Raw genomic sequence first — 26,797 nt, 5'->3', positions numbered from 1 at the left:
CTTCTACCTCCCGCGTGATTTTGGGCTTCCCATGGATGATTAAACACAATCCCCGGATTGATTGGCCGTCTGGGGTTGTGACTCAGTGGAGCGAAACCTGCCACCGGAATTGTTTAGGATGGTGGTGCCGGTTGAGTACCACGGCCTTGCTGACGTCTTCAGCAATGATCTGGCGCTCACCTTTCCCCCGCACCGTCCGTACGATTGTGCCATTGATTTGGTCCCGGGCGCTGAGTACCCGTCCAGCAGGCTGTACAACCTCTCACGTCCTGAGCGCGAATCAATGGAGACCTACATCCGGGACTCATTAGCTGCCGGGCTGATCCGGAATTCCACCTCCCCGATGGCTGCAGGTTTCTTTTTTGTGGGCAAGAAAGACGGCGGACTCCGTCCATGCATTGATTACAGGGGGCTGAACGACATAACGGTTCGCAATCGATACCCTTTACCCCTGTTGGATTCAGTGTTCACGCCCCTGCATGGAGCCCAAATTTTCACCAAACTGGACCTTAGGAATGCGTATCACCTGGTTCGGATCCGGAAGGGAGATGAATGGAAGACGGCATTTAACACCCCATTAGGTCATTTTGAGTACCTGGTCATGCCGTTCGGCCTCACCAACGCCCCTGCGACGTTCCAAGCTTTGGTAAATGACGTCTTGCGGGACTTCCTGCACCGATTCGTCTTCGTGTATCTGGATGACATACTCATCTTTTCCCCGGATCCTGAGACTCATGTCCAGCATGTACGTCAGGTCCTGCAGCGGTTGTTGGAGAACCGGCTGTTTGTGAAGGGCGAGAAGTGTGAGTTTCACCGCACCTCTTTGTCCTTCCTGGGGTTCATTATCTCCTCCAACTCCGTCGCCCCTGATCCGGCCAAGGTTGCGGCGGTGAGACATTGGCCCCAACCAACAAGCCGTAGGAAGCCGCAACAGTTCCTTGGCTTTGCAAATTTCTACAGGAGGTTCATTAAGGGCTACAGTCAGGTAGTTAGCCCCCTGACAGACCTGACCTCTCCAAAAGTCCCCTTCACCTGGTCGGATTGGTGCGAACCCGCGTTCAAGGAGTTGAAACGCCGGTTCTCGACTGCACCAGTTCTGGTGCAGCCCGACCCTAGCCGCCAGTTTGTGGTTGAAGTGGACGCCTCTGACTCAGGGATAGGAGCCGTGCTATCCCAGAGCGGGGAGACCGATAAGGTTCTTCACCCGTGTGCCTACTTTTCTCGCAGGTTGACCCCCGCTGAACGGAACTATGACATCGGCAATCGAGAACTCCTTGCGGTGAAAGAGGCTCTTGAGGAGTGGAGACACCTGTTGGAGGGAGTGTCTGTGCCGTTCACGGTTTTCACTGACCATCGGAACCTGGAGTATATCAGGACCGCCAAGCGGCTGAACCCCAGGCAAGCCCGCTGGTCACTGTTCTTCGGACGTTTTGACATCCGGATCACCTATCGCCCCAGGACCAAGAACCAGAGATCGGATGCCTTGTCCCGGGTACACGAAGATGAAGTCAAAACTGTGCTGTCGGATCCACCGGAGCCCATCATTCCGGAGTCCACTATCGTGGCCACCCTCACCTGGGACGTGGAGAAGACCGTCCGGGAGGCCCTGGCATGGAGCCCGGACCCCGGAACTGGTCCGAAGAATCGTATGTACGTCCCACCAGAAGCGAGAGCTGCAGTCTTGGATTTCTGTCACAGTTCCAAGCTCTCCTGTCATCCAGGGGTGCGAAGGACCGTGGCAGTTGTCCGGCAGCGCTTCTGGTGGGCGTCTATGGAGGCCGTCGTCCGGGAGTATATCCAGGCCTGCACCACCTGTGCCAGGGGCAAGGCAGACCACAAAAGGTCCCAAGGACTTCTCCAGCCGCTTCCTGTGCCTCATCGCCCCTGGTCCCATATCGGCCTGGATTTCATCACGGGCCTCCCGCCGTCCCAGGGCAACACCACCATCCTCACGATAGTGGACCGATTCTCCAAGGCGGCCCACTTCGTGGCCCTCCCGAAGCTCCCAACGGCCCAGGAGACAGCAGACCTCCTGGTCCACCACGTCGTCCGTCTGCATGGGATACCAACTGACGTAGTCTCGGATCGTGGTCCCCAGTTTTCCTCTCAAGTCTGGAGGAGTTTCTGCAGAGAACTGGGGGCCACCGTGAGCCTCTCGTCCGGGTACCACCCACAGACGAACGGACAGGCAGAACGGGCCAACCAAAAGTTGGAACAGACCCTCCGCTGTGTGACATCCACGCACCCGACGGCCTGGAGTAACCATCTGGCCTGGATCGAGTATGCACATAACAGCCAGGTGTCTTCTGCCACCGGCCTCTCCCCATTTGAGGTGTGTCTGGGGTACCAGCCCCCATTGTTTCCCGTGGTGGAGGGAGAGGACGGTGTGCCCTTGGTCCAGGCCCACCTGTGGAGGTGCCGTCGGGTGTGGCGCACCGCCCGTTCTGCTTTTGTTAAAGGCCCGGACGAGGGCTAAGGCCCATGCAGACCGCCGGCGGTCCCCGGCCCCTGCATACCAGCCCGGGCAGGAGGTGTGGTTATCAACCAAGGACATTCCCCTGCAGGTGGACTCCCACAAACTGATGGACAGGTTCATTGGACCATTCAAGATCGTCAAAATCCTCAGTCCTGCTGCAGTGAAGCTCCAGCTCCCGGCTTCACTGCGGATCCACCCTGTTTTTCATGTCTCCCGGATTAAACCACACCTCACCTCACCCCTCTGTGCTCCTGGTCCGGCGCCGCCTCCTGCCCGAGTCATTGACGGAGAGCCGGCTTGGACAGTGCGCCGGCTCCTGGACGTCCGTCGAATGGGCCGGGGGTTCCAGTATTTGGTGGACTGGGAGGGGTATGGACCCGAAGAACGCTCCTGGGTGAAGAGGAGCTTCATCCTGGACTCGGCCCTCCTGGCCAATTTCTACCGCCGACACCCGGATAAACCTGGTCGGGCGCCAGGAGGCGCCCGTTGAGGGGGGGGGTCCTGTTGTGTGGGCCGCCAGAAGAGGAGGTACTGCTGGCCCACCACCAGAGGGCACCCTGCCTGAAGTGCGGGCTTCAGGCACGAGAGGGCGCTGCCGCCACGGACACAGCCGGGGGTGACAGCTGTCACTCATTATCTCATGACAGCTGTCACCCATCTACACTTCATCATACTACTCCATAAAACCCGGACGTCATCTCCACCTCATTGCCGAGATATCATCTACCTGTGAAGGTAATTCTCTGCTAAACTGAAAACACTGACTAACAGTCTGAACTTCTTTGCAGCCGTTTTCCTGTAAGTGTTTCCTTATCTGTGGGATTGGCGTTTGGTGTGATCAGCGACGGCTTCGCTTCACACCCCAACCAGATAAGTGGTTGACAGGAGCTGCATGTGTGTGTGATTAGAGGTGGAGGTGACTTTCCACCTTCTGACTGTTTTTGTTACTGGGTGTGCACACACCCATATCTCACTGTTTGTGCTCCTCACCAGCAGTACCAGATCCGACAGTCGGGGACGGTGATCACCTGGGAATTCGGGACTTGGCGGCTCCAGTATTCACCAGGTTCGGTGGCGGCGGAAATCGTGTGGTTCCGGCTCTTCTCAGGACAGATGTCTTCTATCCTCAAGCCTGCCCACACGTCACCTTTGTGTATTGACTGCTATCATATTCTGAGATTGTCTGTATAGTCGTTGTGCACATTCACAACATTAAATTGTTACCTTTTGGCTCATCTATTGACCGTTCATTTGCGCCCCCTGTTGTGGGTCCGTGTCACTACACTTTCCCCAACACTTTTTCTCCCCACATGGGGCTGTCCTGTTGGATAACCTTCATGCCAAAGTGATATATATGTAACTATGTTAACAGAATGACCATTAATGGCTTTAAATCCTTAGATAGGTAGCCTATTTAGGAAACATTAAATTAACCTAACATCTATTAGTAGGCCTATGCCCACTTCTGAATCGTGTTGCATCTGGGCGTAATTAATGAAAGAAGGTCATTATTTTACACATATCAGACATCCCACAGGTTAATCATCTGTAACAGATTTGGAGAACAATTGAATTGTACTTACGCATTTACCCGATCAGCAATACGTTGCCAACAAGCCTGTCTTGCTTTATTGGCAGACGATGTGTTTGATTTCCCCCTTAACGTTAATTTAAATTCCTCGTAGCTCCACATAATCAAATCAAATCAATTTTATTTATATAGCGCCAAATCACAACAAACAGTTGCCCCAAGGTGCTATAATAATCGTGCATTCTTCTTCGGTAAAGTAAGGTGACTGCGCCATCATTGAAAAATGGTGACGTGCGCTGCAACCTGCCCCTTTTATGTGAACGCGCACAAACTCCAGTTAGATTAACACAGGTTCAACAAATCAACATCTTAATTAGCGTCGTAGTACCGATTAACACCACTTGAAAACACCAGGTTTTGTCAACCCCAGTTTAAGAAGTTAATCCTGGGTTACATCTGAGTAAGTTAACCCCGCTTCGTAGTACAGGCCCCTGGTCACTTTAGGAAAACATTTCTTTGGATGGGAGTGACACCCTGAGAACAGTAACACTTCCATCAGTTTTAACTGATGCAGACACACTAGATGAACCATATGGAATAAATATCCTGTCCAGAAATGATGGACTATGCTGTCACAGAGGATGGGGCCAGGAATGACAACTGTGTCACTGTCTATGATCCAGTACACATTGCACCCGCTTCAGTCTCTTTGTGCACTCAGTCATGAAATATTGTCTTCCTTCAACCACTTACAACCTATCCCTATCTTCTATTATTCTCATCCTACCATCAAAGAGCTCATATTCCCAGAAACAGAATAGATATTCTTGGGTGCAAAGTCACAAGAGGATGGTTCTCTTTACAGTCAGAATTTTTTCCCGCTTTTTTATTCGGGCCAACTCTTATCGATGCTGTGTGTTAACCACAGATCGACATTGTTCTTGTAGTTGGAAAATTTTGATGTTCAGAAGGAAAACACACTTCCACGACAAAGGCAGCATCCGGTGCCAAAGGTCCAGTGCTGGTGTAGTCCCATCTGAGTTTGAAAAACCATCCATCAAGACAGAGGTTTCTGCCACTACCGTTCATAGTGAGCACAGGTTCTGCTCAAGAAATCCGTTTTCAAGAAAGCAACTGGTTCCAGTGAAGATTATAAAAAGTATGGAGACAGCTGTTACTTACATACACAACACAGCAACACAAACTCATCTTACCTCATCAGACACATACCTAGAGAACATCATTTCTTTATATTGATATTTAAACTGATCAATACTTGGACATCGTTCGAGTTCCTCTGTCAGGTTATTCCATATTTTAGAGCCACAAATGGAGATACAGAAACCTTTCCTGGTCGTCCAACCGCCAGCAATTTTAAAATAATACAACCCCCTTAGATTATATTTTCCCTCTCTCTCCATGAAAAATTCTTGAATTCTAAATGGCAGTTGCTTGTTTTTCACTTTATACATTAATTGAACAGTCTTAAACACAATCATATCATGGAGTTTTAATATTTTAGATTTAATGAATAATGGGTTGGTGTGGTCTCAATAATCTGCATTGTGAATTGTTCTTAATGCTCTTTTTTGAAGAATGAATAATGGTTGATGTAGTTGCCCCAAACTTCAGCACAGTAAGTTAAGTAAGGAGCAACCAATGAACAATAAAAAGTATGTAGTGCTTTGCAATCAAGAACATGCTTTGCTTTATTTAATACTGCAATACTTTGATACTTTCTTTTGAATATGTTGAATATGAGCTTTTCAATTAATTCTTTCATCAATAATGACACCTAACAACTTATTCTCTTTGACACGTTCTATGTTTACCCCTTGAATATTTAACTGAATTTGTATGTCTTTCTATAATTTCCAAATAACATTAATTTAGTTTTAGACAAATTTAGTGATAATTTGTTAATATCAAACCATCTCTTTATCATTTCAGTTTCTAAATTTGATCATTGTTGCTGATTTTCTCATGAACTAAACAGGTTTGTGTCATCTGCAAAGAGCACTGCTTTAAACACATCCAAAACTTTACATAACTTGTTGATGTATAAAATAAATAATTTTGGTCCCAACACAGAAGCCTAGGGAAGCCCACAAATGATGTCCAAATATGAAGAACAGTAGTCCCTGAGTTTAACAAACTGTTTCCGGTTTTGTAAGTAACTTTTAATCCAGATCAGAGCCACCCCTCTGATCCTATACAGTTCCATCTTTTGAAATGATATGTTGTGATCAATTATGTCAAAAGCCTTTCTTAGGTCAATAAATAAACCTATTACTATTTCCCTTTGGTCCACATGTTTATTGATCTCTTCTATTGAATCGAGCAGTGCCAGTGCAGTGGACCATATCACTCTAAAACCATATTGACTTTCATCAAGCAAGTTGTGTTGTTCTATAAATTTATCCAATCTGCTATTGTAAAGCTTTTCCAATATCCTTGAAAATTGTGACAATAGAGACACAGGCCTGTAATTAGTAAATCCTCCTCTATTTTGTCTAATCAGATGATTGAATTCATAACCCTCCAATTCATATTTTGTATCATCAACCTCTGCAAGCCAAGTTTCCATTATGGCAATTACACTAAAAGGTTGACAAAATTGTTTTAAATAGTCTTTGATACTTTTGTACAGACTCCTACAGTTAAAATGGTTTATTGATAATTTCCCATAACTTCTAATGCAGTTGTTGTATTGTTCCTCTGTATAATACTGACAGTTATTATTTAGGAAGGAATAGAAATGATTGTCCAGATCTATCTCATATTCCACATCCTGTATATGATTTTCAGTATACTTAAAAGGTTGCAATTCCAAACTCTCATAACCATGTATCATCTCAGTTATACGGCAAGTAAATTTTGAAGACTCAGTTGCTATCACAAAAGAACTGTAATCCACAATCCAAAAATGCAGTAAAGTCTAACTACATGGTGTAAACCTGAACATGGCAGAGTTTCTCAAGATTTGTCCCTTAACGGATGAAACGTTCTAACTGAATCAAATTCTTGATGAGCAGACATCTGACATTTTCAGGTGCATTGTTTGGTTTAATAAAAACCTTGTAATTTGTGACCCAGACTGACTGAATTTTGTCGTTTTTTAAATAGCCTAGCTTTCCTGGCAATGTCTGCGTTACTTTGTTTTTACAATGCATGTATCAGGAAAAGATAAGTTTGTCCATGTTGAAACAGTCATATATACAACCCCTGGCAATAATTATGGAATCACCGGCCTCGGAGGATGTTCATTCAGTTGTTTAATTTTGTAGAAAAAAAGCAGATCACAGACATGACACAAAACTAAAGTCATATCAAATGGCAACTTTCTGGCTTTAAGAAACACTATAAGAAATCAGGAAAAGAATTGTGGCAGTCAGTAACGGTTACTTTTTAGACCAAGCAGAGGGAAAAAAATATGGACTCACTCAATTCTGAGGAATAAATTATGGAATCACCCTGTAAATTTTCATCCCCAAAACTAACACCTGCATCAAATCAGATCTGCTCGTTAATCTGCATCTAAAAAGGAGTGATCACACCTTGGAGAGCTGTTGCACCAAGTGGACTGACATGAATCATGGCTCCAACACGAGAGATGTCAATTGAAACAAAGGAGAGGATTATCAAACTCTTAAAAGAGGGTAAATCATCATGCTTTGTTGCAAAATATGTTGGTTGTTCACAGTCAGCTGTGTCTAAACTCTGGACCAAATACAAACAACATGGGAAGGTTGTTAAAGGCAAACATACTGGTAAACCAAGGAAGACATCAAAGCGTCAAGATAGAAAATGTAAAGCAATATGTCTCAAAAATTGAAAATGCACAACAAAACAAATGAGGAACGAATGGGAGGAAACTGGAGTCAACGTCTGTGACCAAACTGTAAGAAACCGCCTAAAGGAAATGGGATTTACATACAGAAAAGGTAAACGAAAGCCATCATTAACACCTAAACAGAAAAAAAAAGGTTACAATGGGCTAAGGAAAAGCAATCGTGGCCTGTGGATGACTGGATGAAAGTCAGTGATGAATCTCGAATCTGCATTGGGCAAGGTGATGATGCTGGAACTTTTGTTTGGTGCCGTTCCAATGAGATTTATAAAGATGACTGCCTGAAGAGAACATGTAAATTTCCACAGTCATTGATGATATGGGGCTGCATGTCAGGTAAAGGCACTGGGGAGATGGCTGTCATTACATCATCAATAAATGCACACGTTTACGTTGATATTTTGGACACTTTTCTTATCCCATCAATTGAAAGGATGTTTGGGGATGATGAAATCATTTTTCAAGATGATAATGCATCTTGCCATAGAGCAAAAACTGTGAAAACATTCCTTGCAAAAAGACACATAGGGTCAATGTCATGGCCTGCAAATAGTCCAGATCTTAATCCAATTGAAAATCTTTGGTGGAAGTTGAAGAAAATGGTCCATGACAAGGCTCCAACCTGCAAAGCTGATCTGGCAACAGCAATCAGAGAAAGTTGGAGCCAGATTGATGAAGAGTACTGTTTGTCACTCATTAAGTCCATGCCTCAGAGACTGCAAGCTGTTATAAAAGCCAGAGGTGGTGCAACAAAATACTAGTGATGTGTTGGAGTGTTCTTTTGTTTTTCATGATTCCATAATTTTTTCCTCAGAATTGAGTGATTCCATATTTTTTCCCCTCTGCTTGGTCTAAAAAAAGTAACCGTTACTGACTGCCACAATTGTTTTTTTTTTCCTGATTTCTTAGTGTTTCTTAAAGCCAGGAAGTTGCCATTTGAAATGACTTTAGTTTTGTGTCATGTCTGTGATCTGCTTTTTTTCTACAAAATTAAACAACTGAATGAACATCCTCTGAGGCCGGTGATTCCATAATTTTTGCCAGGGGTTGTATGTTTGTTCTGCACTGGCTTTGCCTCTTGGGTGCTAAGATCCTCAGATCAAGAGGCCACCAATGCCTGGAAAGCAGGTGTAACATTTTTGAATGCACACACTGCACTTAAAGAATCTGCCCCCAGTGTCTAAAATACAAAATAAGTATCAATCATTAACAATGTAATTTTGTGAGGTGGCTGCTACGTTCCCCATTTAACCCTGCATAAAGATTTTCTTTAGCTCTGCTAGCAAATGTGAGTGCACTATCTGATATTCAGCACCTATGACACAATGTGTGTTTTTATTTTTTATCATGTCAGGTGAGCATACCGACACATGCATCACGGTGGCGACATGGATAATTTCAGATGGCCCAGCCTGACTGCATGGTCAGTGCTGTAAACGCTGAGACGTGGTTGGGGGCGATCCAAAGGTGATCTTGTTTGGTTTTAATTCTCACGTCATGAGAGCCTGCCCACACATGTGCATCGCAGTGGCTTGTTCAGAGGTGATGTTCTTCATGGCACAATATGTGTTCTCCAGCTGTGAGTTGCGATGACACAGCGGTCAGCTGTTCCAGCATGGACATGACAGCTGTCCAGATGTGCACGCTGCGCTGGACAGCAATCGCACTCCAGCCACCTCAGCAATGTTAGATCATGGTGTGTGTGTGGGGGGTGTGGGGGCAACACACCTGCATGCCATTCGTGTTGCTTGGTGGCGGACACCACACACTGACTGCCCTTTGAGCTTTCGAACACCTGAACTGCAGCTCAAAAGTGGTCGCCTGCTTTCTACTTTTGTGCTGGCAGCGCAAATGGCCCCGCATTTTCTAAGCGAGTAGTGTTGGATGTTCGTGGGTTGCACCTGGACGCCGGCCGAGAGTGGATCGAATGAGTACTCGTACGCCATTCACCGTCATTTGGCTGCTGGTGTGAAGACTGCCTCGATCGCGCCATTTGGCCAGGGTTCGACATAGCCGATGATTTTGTGCAGCCCCTTGCTGCGATTTGTCTGACCTGCGCTGAACATGCCATGTGAATGTTGCGAGCATGATCAAATGGCAGTGCGACCTCATCTTGCCCGCTGTTTGAATGAGTTTCCGGCGTGAGCAACACGCGTAGCGTGCATGTGCTGTGCCCGAATGGATGTGATGACTGCTGTATGAGGCGTTCGAGGTGGCTCTGATTTCTCATGAGTGGCATTCAAATCCTCCTTCGTGCACAATTCGGCCTCAATCATGTTATGTGTGAAGGGGCCATTAATGATGAAAACTAAGCCACACTCAACGAAAACATCCAAAGAGCTCACCACATATGGGTGACGGTTTGTTTTTGAATTCTTAAGGCCCTTTAAACTGCTGTTTTATACTGGAGATATTCATTAGTGTCACCATGAATGTTTTATGCCTTTCAAAAATCTCCTGTTACCCCACCCAACTTCCAAATAAACTCATCAGTCTTTGAGCTTCATATTCATAGTCTATAAGTAACTGTGGAGCATAGTTATACTGTATCTCCAATGTGTTTAAGACTATGTTTGATGTGTAGACAATATAGAGGTGGCATTACATTTTGATACATATAAATCACATTTAAAAAAATCTGTTCCCTTAGGTTTTACATGATTTTAAGTTATAACTCAGGATGTCAAGGGGAAAGTTTAAATGGTTTATTTGCAGAGAATGAAAAGCTTGGAAGAAAAAGTCATGATGGAGATAGCGGTGTAATTTACTTTATGCATAGACATTAATAGAAAAGGTTGAGTCACTGAGTGAAGCTTTGGCTCAAATATATTGAAAAGGATATTTTTTTTGTGATACAGAAAAATATGTGTGACGTGGTGGAACACAATTCTAACCTGAAGACTGGCTTTGAATGTTTACTGTACATAAGAAACTGGATGCATTTGTATTTTAAGAAACAACAGGAATTCCATTGTTTCCAGTTACTGTATTCTCTCTCTATTATACATGTGTACACATGCACACAACCAGTACTGTGCCAAAAACAAAACATTTTTACATAGTTTTGTCACCTAAAATGTATTTGTGAAGGTACAAAGTTGTCATACATTTCATATAGTTTACTGGTGGAATTCCGCGCGTCGTGTCGGTGCCGCATGGTGCAAAGCAACACCGTGATGAAGCCTCACGGGACATGTTGATGATGAAAATGGTTGATGAAAATGGTTGATGTCCAGCTCTTGTGATAACCAGACAAAGTGCACATGACAGTCCGGCTCCACAGAGCCATCCGTTTAGAAATGATCTGGTGGTTTGTGGCTCTCGATGGCGGCACGGAGCGCGGCGCGGCGAGCATCCTTAAAGCCTTCCTTAAAGATGTAGTAACACTCCTTATTCTCTGTGAAGCCCGTAAAATTTTCACCGAAAGCCAGGTAAATTTTTCGAATGGTTTCCAGGTGCCAGTCTCTAACAGTTTCTGAAAAAATTCTGATGGAAAAAAGCCCAAATCATTCTGCCATTTCCTGACAATGAAAATCCGCCGAGGGGGTGGACCACTCCTCACTCAAAGCCTGCTCACAGGCGAATGACGCAACCGACAGGCGTGGAAAAACTCACGCATGCGCACGAGAGTTCAAGCTTGTCTGACGCAATCACACGTGATTCAAATCCATATGGTTTTTGAAAAAAAATAATAAGGTCGGCTACTTTTCTAATAGATCTCGTATATGAAATAACATTTTTTTTTAAATGTTTAAGGTATGGTAAATAGACATCAACATTTTGCACAGTGCTGTGTGTGCATCTTATTGGCATAAATGTAATTGTTTTAAAAAGACTATGAAAACAAAATCCAGAAAGTAACTCTATGACCCTTTCATTATTGTATTTTTAATGTTTATGTTGCTTATATTTGGTTAAATATAGGAGTATGACTTTGTGCTTTAATTGCATACTCATTCTTCTGATGTCAGTGAAACATGGACTATTTGAAAGAATTGTGTGATGTTTTGTTTTTCTTTTTAAAACAAAGACAGTACCAGCAGAACCAAATCTGTGACATCCAAAGCACACATGAAAGCACAAGAACCCCAAGTGCAAAGAGAATGAGGTGTCATTGCAGAAATATTTATTGAAATAAATATACAATGTATACATTTTAGCACATAAATATAATAATAATAATAATAATAATAATAATCAATAGGATGCCCAAATCTAGTTTTTCTTTTTATCCAATGTGTTGTTCAACACTCTGTGAATCCACTACAGTGATGCAACTTTCTGGGATGACACAAATGATGGTCCAATAAAGAAATTATCTATCCTCATAATATATCTTTTTTTTATTATCTTATAATTTAGATAATGTGTTCACATTTACTGCTACACCAGTAATACTAATTATAATATAGAATATTGTGAACACGGAATATTTACAAACTCAAAACTGACTGAATAAAGCTCAGGATATACTGTGAAAACATATCTTGATATATAAATCTTTAGGATTTAGACAAATATTTAGGATATTTAGCATAAAACCAACCTCTATTATTCTTTAAAAGTCTAAACACAATAATGCAACTTGCTACTCTAGATTGGTAAAAACTCAAGACTGAGTCATGCTAAGGTGTTAGTCATCCAAACACTGATTTAAAAGTCATTCTGTACAAAGACATCATTTAGAACTATTATCACCAAAGTCTGGCTTTTTTTTTTTATATCTGTTTACATTACTGTATATGAAACAAATAAACATATTTGAGCAAATCTGCCACTAGATTTCACACGAATTTTGTGAATGTCTATAATATTTTGATAATCAAAGAGTATAAAGTCTTATGTAACTGAAGTGAAAATTACAAGCAGACTTTCAAAGTCCCATTAAGTGCTGAACGCAGAATACACATAAGGATCCACAAGCATATTTCTAAAATATATTAAAACAAAAATCGACACAAATATTCTTTTGTTGTCTTAAAGGTACACAGTATTCCACTTTTGAGTATAGTGTAGGGTTTCAGGACGTGCACCAAATGGGGTTTAAGATGGCTTGTCACCTTCTTTCTTCAGACGACTATGTAAAACAGAAAGAGCATTAAGTAGAAACTTTGTAGTTGGAATTAATCAAGTAATGTTGGCTTTACAGTAATGCGATACTTTGTAGTCACAAAAAGAGAAAGATCAAAGAACAGCCAAGTACAACACCAATTCCAATGAAGTTGGGATGTTGTGTAAAATGGAAATTGAAACAGAATATAATGATTTGCAAATCCTCAACCTATAGTCAATTGAATACACCACAAAGACAAGATATTTAATGTTCAAACTGATAAACTTTATTGTTTTTGTGCAAATATTTGCTCATTTTGAAATGCAGGGTTCTCCCCAGACAATGGAACAATGGCGTTGCACCATTATACTGTTAGGACACCACCGTTGTACTGCACCGTGCTGTCAGATATATTTTTAATCCAGCCAGACTATTTGTGCTGAAAGGAGTCGGACTGCTGCCTGCTCTCCCCTCCCCCGCCGGCAGCCGAGCAGAGTCAGCGCCGCAGCTCAGAGAGTGAATGAACAAAAACTCTGTCAACGTCTTCCGATAAAAAGAGCTCCTTCTGCCTGCATAGTCAGACACATTAAGGTTATTATTACATTACATTATTTTACAGATAAAAGCCTTCACGTTTCCTAAAGGCCCTTTCACACCAGACCTGCTTCGAGTTGCTTCCTGTGGCGTCATGACGACGCAGGAATATCTGTGTCAGGTGCGCCCAGCAGGGGGCAGAGAGGAGGTGAGGACGCAGCCTGCAGGTTCTCTGCACAGAGGAATCAGTGTGCACAGTTTGGCTGCAGCCAGACTGTGCACACTGATTCCTCTTCTAGTTTATATTTGTTCTTGTGCAGGGCTGCAGGTCTGTGCTCTGAGTTCTGTTATAGTTTATCTTTCCTCCTGTGACTGCGAGATGTGCGCGCAAACAAACCATCCGTGAATAAATGTGGAGATGTGTGGAGTTCTACTTGATGTGGACATGACCTGTCTCTGGCAATCAGTCTGTGAGCAGGGACTTGTCCTTTTTGTCCTTTATTTAACACAGTGATGAGAGAGTTTGAGGGAAGAGTGAGAAACTGCCTGCAGCCAGACAGTTTTTTTTCTCCTTTCTTTTAATTGTTCACATGTGTGCGCATGAACGAACCGTCCGTGAGTGGACTGGAGATGTCCGGACTTTTTACTGGATGTGGACATGTCCTGTCTGGCAATCAGTCTGTGAGCAGGACTTATGTCCTTTATTTAACACAATGATGAGAGCGTTTGAGGCGAGAGCAAGGAGCGCAGCCAGGCTTTTTCTTCTTTCTTTTAATTGTTTATGTGTGTGTGTGTGAACGAATTGTCCGTGAGTGGACTGGAGATGTCCGGACTTTTACTGGATGTGGACATGTCCTGTCTCTGGCAATCAGTCTGTCAGCAGGACTTATGGATTTTATTTAAACTTTGTGAAAGAAGAGCCAGGAGCTGCAATCAGCATTTTTTTCTGTTGTCTTTTTTGAGCGTGTAGTTTTTACTGCATTGTGCACACGGTATAAAAACAATCCTGCGTGATTTATACTTCAGGAACAATGGGATGCAGTAGGAATCATATATTGGCGTCGGGTAACGTTGTCTTGTGAGTGTGTGGCTTCTAGTCACGCTGAGTACCATCCTGTTGCTCTGACTTCCTCTGACTTCTTCCTGTTAAAAGGGAGTTTTTCCTTCCCACTGTCGCCAAGTGCTTGCTCACAGGGGGTCGTTTTGACCGTTGGGGTTTTTACGTAATTATTGTATGGCCTTGCCTTACAATATAAAGCGCCTTGGGGCAACTGTTTGTTGTGATTTGGCGCTATATAAATAAAATTGATTGATTGATTGACTTGCACTGAAACCACTTACCGTATTTTCCGGACTATAAGTCGCACCGGAGTATAAGTCGCACCAGCCACTTTATCCATTATAAAGAAAAACAAACCATAAATAAGTCGCACCGGAGTATAAGTCGCACCAGCCACTTTATCCATTATAAAGAAAAATAAGCCATAAATAAGGTCCACTGGACTATAAGTCCCATGGACATACAGGTATGTTAACATGAAAAGTTCAGATGATAATATTGTGACGGCTACTGTTTTCGGATGCATATTTCACCAGTCGCAACTTGTAATCTGCAGAGTATGATTTTCTTTTTGGTGGCATTTTTTCGGGCCTTCTCCGTTGTCTTGTTATGTTATCAGTAACGTTAAAATTTTTATTTTTCTATGGTAGTCAGAAGTCGCAGGAACAGTCACACAAGCCTCGAGTGCCCTCTCGTGAGCTGCATTTTACCTACGAATATGTTTGTATTTTGCGGACCACATTGCGAGCCGAACCATGCAGCGCCTACCTGCGCAGCTCATGACCTCCCAGCGGTGTCGATCCAGCTCCTTCCAAGTGCAGACGCTAATCCTCCGCCGTCGCTCAGTGCTCCCATGCAGCTCTCAGCGTCAACTCTGCTCACACTGATATCCAAGGGTTGAAGCTGTTTTGTTAGCCGTCCCGGAATAAACACCATGTTCGTCTGCTTCAAACGCTATTCACAATCATCGACGACAGCTCCTTCCAAGTGCACACGCTAATCCTCCGCCGTCGCTCACCCAATGCTCCCACGCAGCTCTCAGCGTCAACTTAAACACTCTGCTCACATTGATATCCAAGGGTTGAAGCTGTTCTGTTCGCCAAGCCGGAATAACAGCAAGCACCGAGTTCGTCAGCTTCACACGCTGTGGGTGAGGTGAGGAATACGCATCCAAAGTTCTGTTCTCTGATTGGTTATCGCGACCAGCGTGAACTATAGGATGGCCGTCATACTACAGTGCCCATGATGCATTGCATTTCCTTTTCCGGTGGCCATTTTAAAACATAGATCGACTCTGTCACGTAAAATTGTTTTGTTACAGTAAATTAATTGAGATCCTACCGGTATATTTTTTCATTTATAAGTCGCACCGGAGTATAGGTCGCACCCCAGGCCAAAACATGTAAAAAAGTGCGACTTATAGTCCGGAAAATACGGTAATTCTGCATCGAGCAGAGGATGCAAAAAAAAATTAAACGTTTAATTTTTGACATCCGATTTGCTTCGTCCTTTGTGCCCCTCGCACTGTTGTGACACCGAGATGCATCGTCTCGGCACTGGGTTGCTTTCATGTGGCGTCGTCATGACGACACACGATGTAACTGGGAGCAGCCCGGTGTGAAAGGGGCTTAAGTTTGCACAAGTAAGCCGCAAAAATGGTGTGAGAGCGACAAGTCTCTTGTTCCCACAGACAAACAGAGGAGGAGGAGGAAAACTGTTAACTGCAGATGCTACACGCTGTAAAAAAGCAGCAAAGCAATTTTAATCAACGATCATCTTCACCACACAGCCTTAATCAAACGGTTCATCCAGGATTTCATCATTAAAAGAGCAGATGTACTTCTTTACATCTTGCAAAACTATTTTTTTTTTCATTTTCTTTTTATTATTGTTGTTTATGCACCAATGACACCAGATCAAGTTACTTGTATGTGAGAACTTACTTTGCAATAAATTTTATTCTGATTTGACTATCAAATCAGTCCAGGTTTAGCTCTTGTTCAAACAAGACAATTAAGGGTTATATTGTTTTTAAAAAGTCTGCAATCCCACTCAGAAATATTAAAAAGAAAAAACTAAACTGTCAACATGACAGAAAAACATTAGTGTTTTTAAACTTTCCAATGTTATTTATTTTATTAACTTAGACAGAAACATGCAAAAGAACTTTGATATTATAACATAAGTGTCATTTTTTGTCTAATATTCTTGCTTTCAATGCATCTAAAACCAGTCAAAATGACTCGCAACGCGTGCTGCCTCGGGTGATAATTGCCAACAGCACTGCCATACTAAAAATTTCTGGGGAGAACCCTGAAATGGATGACTGCAACACCTTTCAAAATAGCTGGGACAGTGGTATGTTTACCACTGTTTTACTGGATCACCACTTTGTGAACAACTGCATGAAAAAAATAGTCCAACAGTTTATGAACAATGTTTCTCAACGTTCAATTGCAAGGAATTTAGTCGCCCATTGAAAATGTGTGGCGCATTATGAAGCGCAAAATATGACAATGGAGACCTGGGACTGTTGAACAACTGAAGTCGTACATCAAGCAAGAATGGGAAAGAATTCCACCTACAATGCTTCAACAATTAATGTCCCCAGTTCCCAAACGCTTATTGAGCGTTGTTAGAAGGAAAGGTGAGTAACACAGTGGTAAACATACCACTGTCCCAACTTTTTTGAAACATGTTGCAGGCATCCATTTAAAAATAAGCAAATATTTGCACAAAAACAATGAAGTTTATCAGTTTGAACATTAAATATCTTGTCTATGTGGTGTATTCAATTGAATATAGGTTGAAGAGGATTTGCAAATCATTGTACTCTGTTTTTAATTTACATTTTACACAACGTCCCAACTTCATTGGAACTGGGGTTGTACAAACAAGCAAATAATTTCAATGTTAGTAGTATGAGCATGATCAAGTACAGTAGTGTTCAGAATAATAGTAGTGCTATATGACTAAAAAGATTAATCCAGGTTTTGAGTATATTTCTTATTGTTACATGGGAAACAAGGTACCAGTAGATTCAGTAGATTCTCACAAATCCAACAAGACCAAGCATTCATGATATGCACACTCTTAAAGCTATGAAATTGGGCTATTAATAAAAAAAAAGTAGAAAAGGGGGTGTTCACAATAATAGTAGCATCTGCTGTTGACACTACAAACTCACACCTATTATGATCAAACTGCTTTTTTAGCAATCCTGTGAATCACTAAACTAGTATATAGTTGTATAACCAGTTTTTCATGATTTCTTCACATCTGCGAGGCATTCATTTTGTTGGTTTGGGACCAAGATTTTGCTTGTTTATTAGTGTGCTTGGGGTCATTGTATTGTTGAAACACCCATTTCAAGGGCATGTCCTCTTCAGAATAAGGTAACATGACCTCTTCAAGTATTTTGACATATCCAAACTGATCCATGATAGCTGGTATGCGCTATATAGGCCCAACACCATAGTAGGGGAAACATGCCCATATCATGATGCTTGCACCACCATGCTTCACTGTCTTCACTGTGAACTGTGGCTTGAATTCAGAGTTGGGGGTCGTTTCACAAAACTGTCTGGGGCCCTTGGACCCAAAAAGAACAATTTTACTCTCATCAGTCCACACAAATATTCCTCCATTTCTCTTTAGGCCAGTTGATGTGTTCTTTGGCAAATTGTAACCTCTTCTGCACGTCTTTTATTTAACAGAGGGACTTTGCGGGGGATTCTTGCAAATAAATTAGCTTCACACAGGCGTCTTCTAACTGTCACAGCACTTACAGGTAACTCCAGACTGTCTTTGATCATCCTGGAGCTGATCAATGGATGAGCCTTTGCCATTCTGGTTATTCTTCTATCCATTTTGATGCTTGTTTTCCGTTTTCTTCCACACGTCTCTGGTTTTTTTGTCCATTTTAAAGCATTGGAGATCATTGTAGATGAACAGCCTATAATTTTTTGCACCTGCGTATAAGTTTTCCCCTCTCCAATCAACTTTTTAATCAAACTACGCTGTTCTTCTGAACAATGTCTTGAACGTCCCATTTTCCTCAGGCTTTCAAAGAGAAAAGCATGTTCAAAAGGTGCTGGCTTCATCCTTAAACAGGGACACCTGATTCACACCTGTTTGTTCCACAAAATTGACAAACTCACTGACTGAATGCCACACTACTATTATTGTGAACACCCCCTTTTCTACTATTTTTTTTTTTTTTTTTACTAATAGCCCAATTTCATAGCCTTAAGAGTGTGCATATCATGAATTCTTGGTCTTGTTGAATTTGTGAGAATCTACTGAATCTACTGGTACCTTGTTTCCCATGTAACAATAAGAAATATACTCAAAACCTGGATTAATCTTTTAGTCACATAGCACTACTATTATTCTGAACACTACTGTATGTCAGGTCTTTTTAAATACAAAACACTGACTGTTCCACAATGAAAACCTTTTCGACAGAGAAAGTAGAAGGGGGTATTAAATAAATGGATTAGTCAAATGCAAGCAATTGATTCAGCCCCGGCACTAAGCAATCTCACCTGTAATAATCTTCTTGTCCAGGTAGAGGGCCTCCATGCAGATGATGTCCATGAAGCCATTGCTGTTCCATTGCCATCCTCTGCAGCTCTGCAGATGAGCATGCATGGCTTGCAGCTGGTGGGCAGCAGACATCTGAGGAATAGGACCCTGTAGCTCTCGCGGATATGCAGCTCTACCAAAAGCACAATACAAATACCTATATCAAACTGAGGGAGCCCACATAATGCAAGTAAAGCTAAAGGACACTTGTTGTCTCTCCCTCTTCTCATTGGAAGATGACATTAATCTCCACCCTCCCACATCTACATACTGTGCAACCTCTGGTTCCCTATGAAGCATAATAAGCAGAGCTAGTGCCTGTATGACTGGCAGATTGATTTTAGCTTTATTTTTCCAGTAAAATGGGAGCACATGTTTTTCTTTCTTTATGGTTTATGGAGGAGTTGGGCTGTGTATGTTGCGCGCTGTGTAAACATACTGTTAGGACAGCGTACCAAATAATGGGTGGCGCAGAATATCATGATCATGAGGAATCTCACTGAGTAGAGGGTTCACGATCGGCCCTGCAGGGAAGGGAAATCGGCCAAGCGTGGCCCTGGTGCCATAGAATCTACTAGAGGATGAGGCTTGAACCTGTTAGACAAAATTCAACATAAATGCAGTGTTTACAACACAATGAAGCACCATGCATGAATGAATCCTCCTACACTCAGCAGAATTGATGAATACACAAAACCAGCACTACCTTGACTAAGGGGATCCTGTTGATGAAGGTGCAAGTGAGAGTGAATGTGGGAGTGCTGGTGATGATGCGGTGTCACATTTAACATCTGCAGTCTTGCAGCCGGGTCATTTGCCACCGAAGCCATCCTCTCGGCATGAAGCCGCTCTGCTGTGAGCCGCTCGGCATAACTCAGCTCTGGGCGTAGCTGAGGTCCTGCCAGTGCCATCCGTTCTCGCTCAACATGGGCAAACCCTGGATGGAAGGGTGTGAAGTGGTGAGGAGGCCAGGAATATGGGGAAGAGCCAGTGCTCCATGTCTGGCAAAATGCTCCATGGGGTTGGCTGAGGGGTGTAAAGTTTCCAGATCCGGGGGTTTGACCTCAAAGCCAGGCTTCATCCTGTCCCGCAGCTCCCGCTCTCTGAGGTTCCTGAGCTCACGCTCCCTCAGGCTGGGCTCAGCACTGTACAGAGGAGGCATGTGGTAGGCCAGCAGGGGGTCGCCGGGACTCAATGATACATAGAAAGGTGGTTGCGATTGGTGGGAGACATGACATGGGGGCGGGCATATTCACTCAGGGTCCGCAGGGCAGGTGTATCCGGTCCAATGTAAGGGGGAACAGCAGCTACAGTGGTGGGTGGTTGCTCAAAGAGGGACGTATGTGGCTTTGAGCAACCATGTGGACCTCATTCATTCGATTGTCATGGGAGGAGCTGGATGCTCTCTGCAAACACAGTGTGTGAGAAAACATGCATTTCATCAGTGGCGGTTTGTCAATGGGGGCGCTAGGGCGCCTCCCCCTCTAAAATTTGACAGAGGAAAATCTACATGAACATAGCAAAATTTGTCATTATATTATATTAAAAAATTGAAATAAGCATTTACTTTTACCATGAAATGACAGCCTGTCAGCACCTGTCATTTAATAAAAGGGGTTTCACAATGTGTGGATTAATAACTTTGATGTTTTGAACACATCACTTATTAACTGAGGGGCGCTGGTCTAACAGGAGTCAATGGCAAGACCTGAACTTTTACCAAGCGGGTGATCTGATACTTCTCTCTGATTGGCCCACCTCAATTTTGCCTTTTGGGTGCACAGAACTGTGTCATGGCACTCCCATTTTTATTGACAGTGAATTGTGTTGTGTTATAGTGTTTCTTGTCCTTCAATTCAATTTCAATTTAAATAGCTTATAAAGCGCCAAATCACAACAAAAGCCGTCTCAAGGTGCCTCACACAAAACAGTTCAAAATAAAAATTAAAATAAATAAATAAAAATAAAAAAATTCAAATACATAATTAAAAACAGAAGTAAAACAATAAAACATAAAAAATAAAAACTATTCATAAGAAGGAGAATAAAAATAGGTTTTAAGTCTTGACTTAAAAATGTCCAAGGACTCCGACTGCCTTACGGTCGCAGGAAGAAGACCGTTCCACAGAGCGGGTGCACAATACGAAAAAGCTCTCTGACCCGCTGACGACTTCTTCACCCTGGGAACACAAAGAAGTCCCGCATCCTGCGACCCCAAAGCCCGGGTCAGCACGTAGGGTTCCACCAGATGGGCCAGATAAGACAGCGCCAGTCCATGAACAACTTTCTAAATCAATAACAAAACCTTAAAATCTTTTCTCAGAGACAGGGAGCCAGTGTAAAGATGCCAAAATGGGTGTGATTGTCAGGACGGGCGGGAGCCCGTCACCAGGAGCGGCTGGACCCGCAATACAGACTCCCAGACTTGACTTGGGTGTAAGAGAAAACGTGGTCTTTATTTCTGGCAAAGGTTCGGTACACATTTGGTCAGACAGCGTGGCAGAGGTACAAACAGGATCAGGCTGAGGCGCTGTCAAAAACAAGCAGGGGTCAGAGGCACGAGCAAACACCGACATCTGGGATGAGGCAACAGGCATGGTCGAGGTAACAGAGCAAGGTTCAGTACACGGCAAAACAAAAACAGGACTGTGATGGGCGCTGGAAAGTGTACAAAGACACACGAGCTGGCGGCAAGAGTGTGAGTGAATGGAAACACAAAGCAGACATAAACAAGATGGAAGACAAAGACATGGGGCAGGTGTAGTGAAGTGAAGTAACATAAATAACTGGGCATGAGACGAGAAGACTTGATGGGAGGTGCGGAGTGGAAACAAATGGCAAAAGCAGAACAGAGCTACAATGGGAATCAGGGGCAGAATATAATACAATGACAAACCAGGCATGAACATGAGAACTGAAAGAAAACATCACCAAGACAAAACTAAACTGGAACAGACTAGGAAACCAAGGTGGCTAAACAAATTTACAAATTGAACAGAGACAGAAAACAAAACCTGACACTAGAGAACCACCTATAACAGAACAGCAAAAATAGGCAGATGAAAACTAAATGAAGATCCATAAAAAGACAAACTGACTGAACAAAACCAGAACGGGACTGAAACATGACTGAAGTATAAAAGTAACAAAGAAAGAAAGTAACAAAGCAAAAATAGAACACACAATGAAAATATACCACTAATACATCAAAGCCGCAGCAGACGGGAAACCATAAAAAGGGGAAAAATAAGGGCTCAGCACCCCGACCTGGCCCAATCCCTGACAGTGATATGTTCAAACCTTCTGCTTCGTGTAAAAAAAAAAAAACAACAAAAAAACAAATATTAGTTAACAGGGTTTTAAAAAGGAATAGTTTGGACCAAGTATCATGCTTAGTTATCACATTACGGGGTAACATATGTCATAAAATCCAATGGACATTGACCTTGTTTGACCTTTTCTTTGGAAACCAAGCATTCAGCACTATCAAAAAACTATTCTATTTATTAATCCTATTAGCTCAGCCAATACTTTGTATCACCTTTTACCAAAATTGCAGCAACTTTAACTTCTGACCCCTGTACAAACTGAAACTGACCTTTGTCACCATTCTTGCTGTTTTTATCCCTTAACTCCATAGAATTCAGTCACAGATAGTCGAAACTATACCTTTTTGGAGTCTTTATGATCAGACAAATAATGTGGTGTAGTTTTCAATTTGATTGGAGCATTTTTAAATTTTGACCCCTGTGTAATTCTTCAATTGACCCCTACTTGGCTGCCTATTGAAAATTCCAAGTGGCCAGTCAGTTTTTTTTAAAAAGAGTAATGTCTAAGGAGTATTTGCAGTGGTGTAGTCTACGTGGAACGCAGGTAGACGCCGTCTACTCACTTGAAATGACTGGGAATTTCCGTCTACCCACTTCAAATTGCCCCGGGGAACGTGACGGTGTAAATAAAATAAGCGCTTATTGACTGTAATTTTATTTTCTCCCTTTAAAAGACAGCCATCAGGCGTCCATCACTGCAGAGTGCACCGTATGTCCCACCCCGACTCGCTCTGCTAGATAAGAGTTTTAATTGGCTCATAGAGAGATGGGGCGGGGGCTACCAGCTAATCAGCGCGAAAGCCGCACACAAACAAGAGAATGCTGGAAGTATCGATGGTGATTATTACCCGAAAAAATGAAAAGAAACAGGCCTCTGTTTTAGATTTTTTTTTTCCAAAATGTCCACCTGCTGCTTCAGGGCCGACTGATGAAATTTGCACCCTGAGTGGAGGAGATAAACCTGGCGCTGTCTGCATTTCTGGTAAGGGGCTAGTCTACAACAGCTAGTTTTTTATTTGTTCACTAGCTAATGGGCTTTCACACTGAATACGTCAGACGCGTCAAAAAAAACGGTCTAAAAAAGCATTATTTTCAATGAGACGCGTTGCTTTTTAGATGCTGACGGGAGCGCGCATTGCCGCTTGTCGGCAGGCTGACGCAGACAAAGTTCAAGCCCAATCCAACTTTCTGAGCCGTGTACGTACCTTTGCGTTGATCCAATAAGAACGGCGCGTTGGGCCAAAACACGGAAGACTAGTGGCAGAAACAGAAACCACTGATCTGTACAAAATGGATCGGTGTAGAAATAAACCACTGATCTGTACAAAACAAACAGGTCACAAGACTGCTCATTTATGGAGCGGTTTTATGAAGAAAAAATCTTGGAAATGTTTTTTGTTGTTGTTGTTACCTCAGGAATTCTGATTACTGTTAAAAAAGTTTAAAACACCTTGTAATTAAAATAGCTAAATAATCAATAAACTGGTTCTTTAGAAACCTTTCATCTGTAAATTAAAACCACCTGTTATTTCAGATTAGATTTCTTGTTTAACATAAGGAACCCTGACATTATTTTTAGACAAAATACATGGAAATTTGTACATTTTTAAGTCTGGTAGATTATTTATATCTCATTTCAACCAGAAAAACAGACAAAGTAAATAAATACAAATGTTTATTATAAATGCAACAGGAAATAATTTACACATGACTGCAGCGATTGTAAAGTAGGATTTCTGTGACATAAACCTCTTGATGAATTTTTTTAATGCTCATTTCAACTTGTAATTTTGACAAATATGTAATTGCCTTTAATGTTGTTATCAGGACAGAGTCATTTCTAAAATATGAATTTGAGCACTAAGTGGACAGCTTCTACTTGTGCAAATGTCTTTTGACTTTGATTCGTGGACATTTTTAATGATCCGTTCATTTATTGTTAAAATATAAATGAAACAGCTTTTTAAAAATAATAGAGTTTTGCCGGTAATCTACAGATGTCTTGAGCTTGAGTCCCGTTGGCTGGATAGTGTAGTTTTAAAATGACTGGAATTGGTAAGTGGCATACTCCCAGTAGTTGCATCGTTGTCTTAGGTTAGTTAGTTGGTTGTCGTCATACTATACTTTTGTGCCACTGATTTGCCTACAATGTTTTTGTCATGGGTTGAAAAGGTTTCTGCAAGTAAAGCATCTACCATATTTCATTGTATGCGAATTTTCTGGGAGCTAGCGTCTGTCCTTCAGCCTAGCTGCTGTTTTAATGGAACTTAACGTATACTAACTAGCTTGTTTATACTGGGTAGGCCTTATGGACCACAAAGCCTACAGGTTCCAGTCCCCCATCTGGACCTGATGATGGACTGTCAATTTCAACAGAGATTGTGGTAGAGGCGTGAGGCTCTGCCAGTGCATGCTCATGTAGACCGGTGTTTCTGTTTGTTTTTTTTTATGCGTCTAAACTGTCCACAAACAACGTGGGGCCATGCGGATTATATGAAGGGTGAATCTTGCAGCTGCTGAATTTGACAGTACAGGCTCATATCCGATACTAAATAGAGGGAGGAAAAGTGAACTCTTGCAATATACTTAGTTGGGAGGCAATAATCTGCTCCTTATTATTGTTACGAGAACTTTTCTTTCTTAATAACAAGGAGTCACAGTCACTTTTTTTTTTGAGTGTGACTTAAAGTTGTCTTATTTACTGTTAAACAATGCACAGTAGCTTGCATATGATACTTTTGGCTGGATTTAAACATTGTTTATTCCTGGTTTATGACCTGATTAAATTTCTTTGTTAAATTAGGCTTTCAGATGCCAAAAAATAAATGTATTTGATCTTTGTATTTTTTAATCACTCTTTTAGATTTACTGTTGTATACTGTATTTTGCAATTGGTGCAAATTACTTACTTACATTCTTCACATTTCTCACATTTATAGTGGCAAATATAGAAATATAAATGATCAGATGGAAAGTATAGATCTATTTGTTGTTATGGTGTTAAAAATGTTAATAACCGGGGCGCAATGCACGGGTTTGATGACGGGCAAAACACACAGTGTACCCACTTCAAAAATGTAGACTACACCACTGAGTATTTGTGCCAAATTTGGTACTTCTATCACCATTTCAAGGATTGTTTCAGTTATCTGCTGCACTACTACAGCAAGGAGGAGTTCAAGGGCTGCTGTGGTGCTGTGAAACTTTTACACTTGTTCATGGAAAATAATCTTGGAGAAATCTTTTCAGAGACTGTTTACTAAAGATCCTCATCACTGCACCCATGACCACTGCAGAAGCTGAGAGGTGCTTCTCCACCTTGAAAAGAATCAATAAATTTCAGAAACACCATGAACCAGGACAGGCTGAATGCACTGGCCATGCTGTCAACAGAAAGAAACTGGTGATGGAGATGATGGACTTTAATCAGAGGGTCAATGAGAAATTTGCAGTCCATAAAGAAAGGAGGTCAAAATTTCTGTTCAAATGATGTCTCTGAATGGTGGTGGGCAGCAATAAAGTAGATTGTGCTGCGATTTTGATTTGTCTTTAGTTTGTTCTTTTGTTGCCCCTGTATGAAGTGCTTTTTTATTTTGTTTCCTCCAAATGTGCTCCCCTTTAAAGTTTTTAGCATCAGCCGCCACTGCATTTCATGTGACAGATACTGTATATGTATCATATAAAGGATAAAGAAAAATACTCACAGCATTTCTGTCTGCCTCTCTTTCTCGTTCTCTGTCCTTCTCTCGTTCACGCTCTTGCCGAGCACTGAGCTCAGCCTCCCTTCTGCATCTTTCTACGGCCTCCTCCCTTTTTTTGGCCAGCTTAGAAGATGCAAGTGGAATGAAGAACAGGTCTGTTCTGGCACAGGAGTTGTAACCACGATCCAAGTGTTTGATAAACCTAACAGAAACAACAGATGTTGAATGACTGATGTGCAAGGCTAATTTGATGATGATGTTGGGACTTTACATCAGGGCTGTGCAATGAAAATTGTAAAATCTGAGGAAAATTTACAGGGGGTCTGGGGGGCGCAGCTCCCCAGAGCCGGGGTCTAGGGCCTTGTGGGACCTCAGAAACCAAATTAAATTTTCACCTACATTTTCAACCATCTCCTGGAAGAACAAATCTCAAAATTAGTACATTTTTAAATGATCCTAGATTCAACCTTTCATTTGAACCATCAATGATCATGTTGAAATAACAGAATACGACGTGGAAGTAGGACCTGGTATGATTTTCCTTTTAATTGTAAACCAAATTATGCATTAACTCAGAACAATTAAACTACATGTGTGACCATGGTCATCACCAGAGCAACAGACGGATCATATTGTATTACTCACTTGATAAATACGGTGTTTTATATGGTGTAGT

At 42.3% G+C, this 26,797-nt stretch overlaps 2 long non-coding RNA genes across 2 annotated transcripts; both read right to left on the bottom strand.

Annotated features, from left to right (window-relative positions):
• Window positions 1-12,528: 12,528 nt before the first annotated feature.
• LOC117506824 lies at window positions 12,529-19,203 on the bottom strand. Its single transcript, XR_004559556.1, has 2 exons — window positions 19,052-19,203; window positions 12,529-12,934 (listed from the first exon to the last, which is right to left on the bottom strand). It is a non-coding gene; the product is annotated as an uncharacterized LOC117506824 (long non-coding RNA).
• A 603-nt stretch (window positions 19,204-19,806) lies between these two features.
• LOC117507920 lies at window positions 19,807-26,358 on the bottom strand. The gene is made up of 2 exons (XR_004559884.1): window positions 26,125-26,358; window positions 19,807-20,497 (listed from the first exon to the last, which is right to left on the bottom strand). It is a non-coding gene; the product is annotated as an uncharacterized LOC117507920 (long non-coding RNA).
• Between the last annotated feature and the right edge of the window lie 439 nt (window positions 26,359-26,797).

The sequence above is a fragment of the Thalassophryne amazonica genome, chromosome 3, assembly GCF_902500255.1.
Source record: "Thalassophryne amazonica chromosome 3, fThaAma1.1, whole genome shotgun sequence".
NCBI classification, from domain to species: domain Eukaryota; kingdom Metazoa; phylum Chordata; class Actinopteri; order Batrachoidiformes; family Batrachoididae; genus Thalassophryne; species Thalassophryne amazonica.
This window is presented reverse-complemented; position numbering and strand designations above follow the sequence as displayed.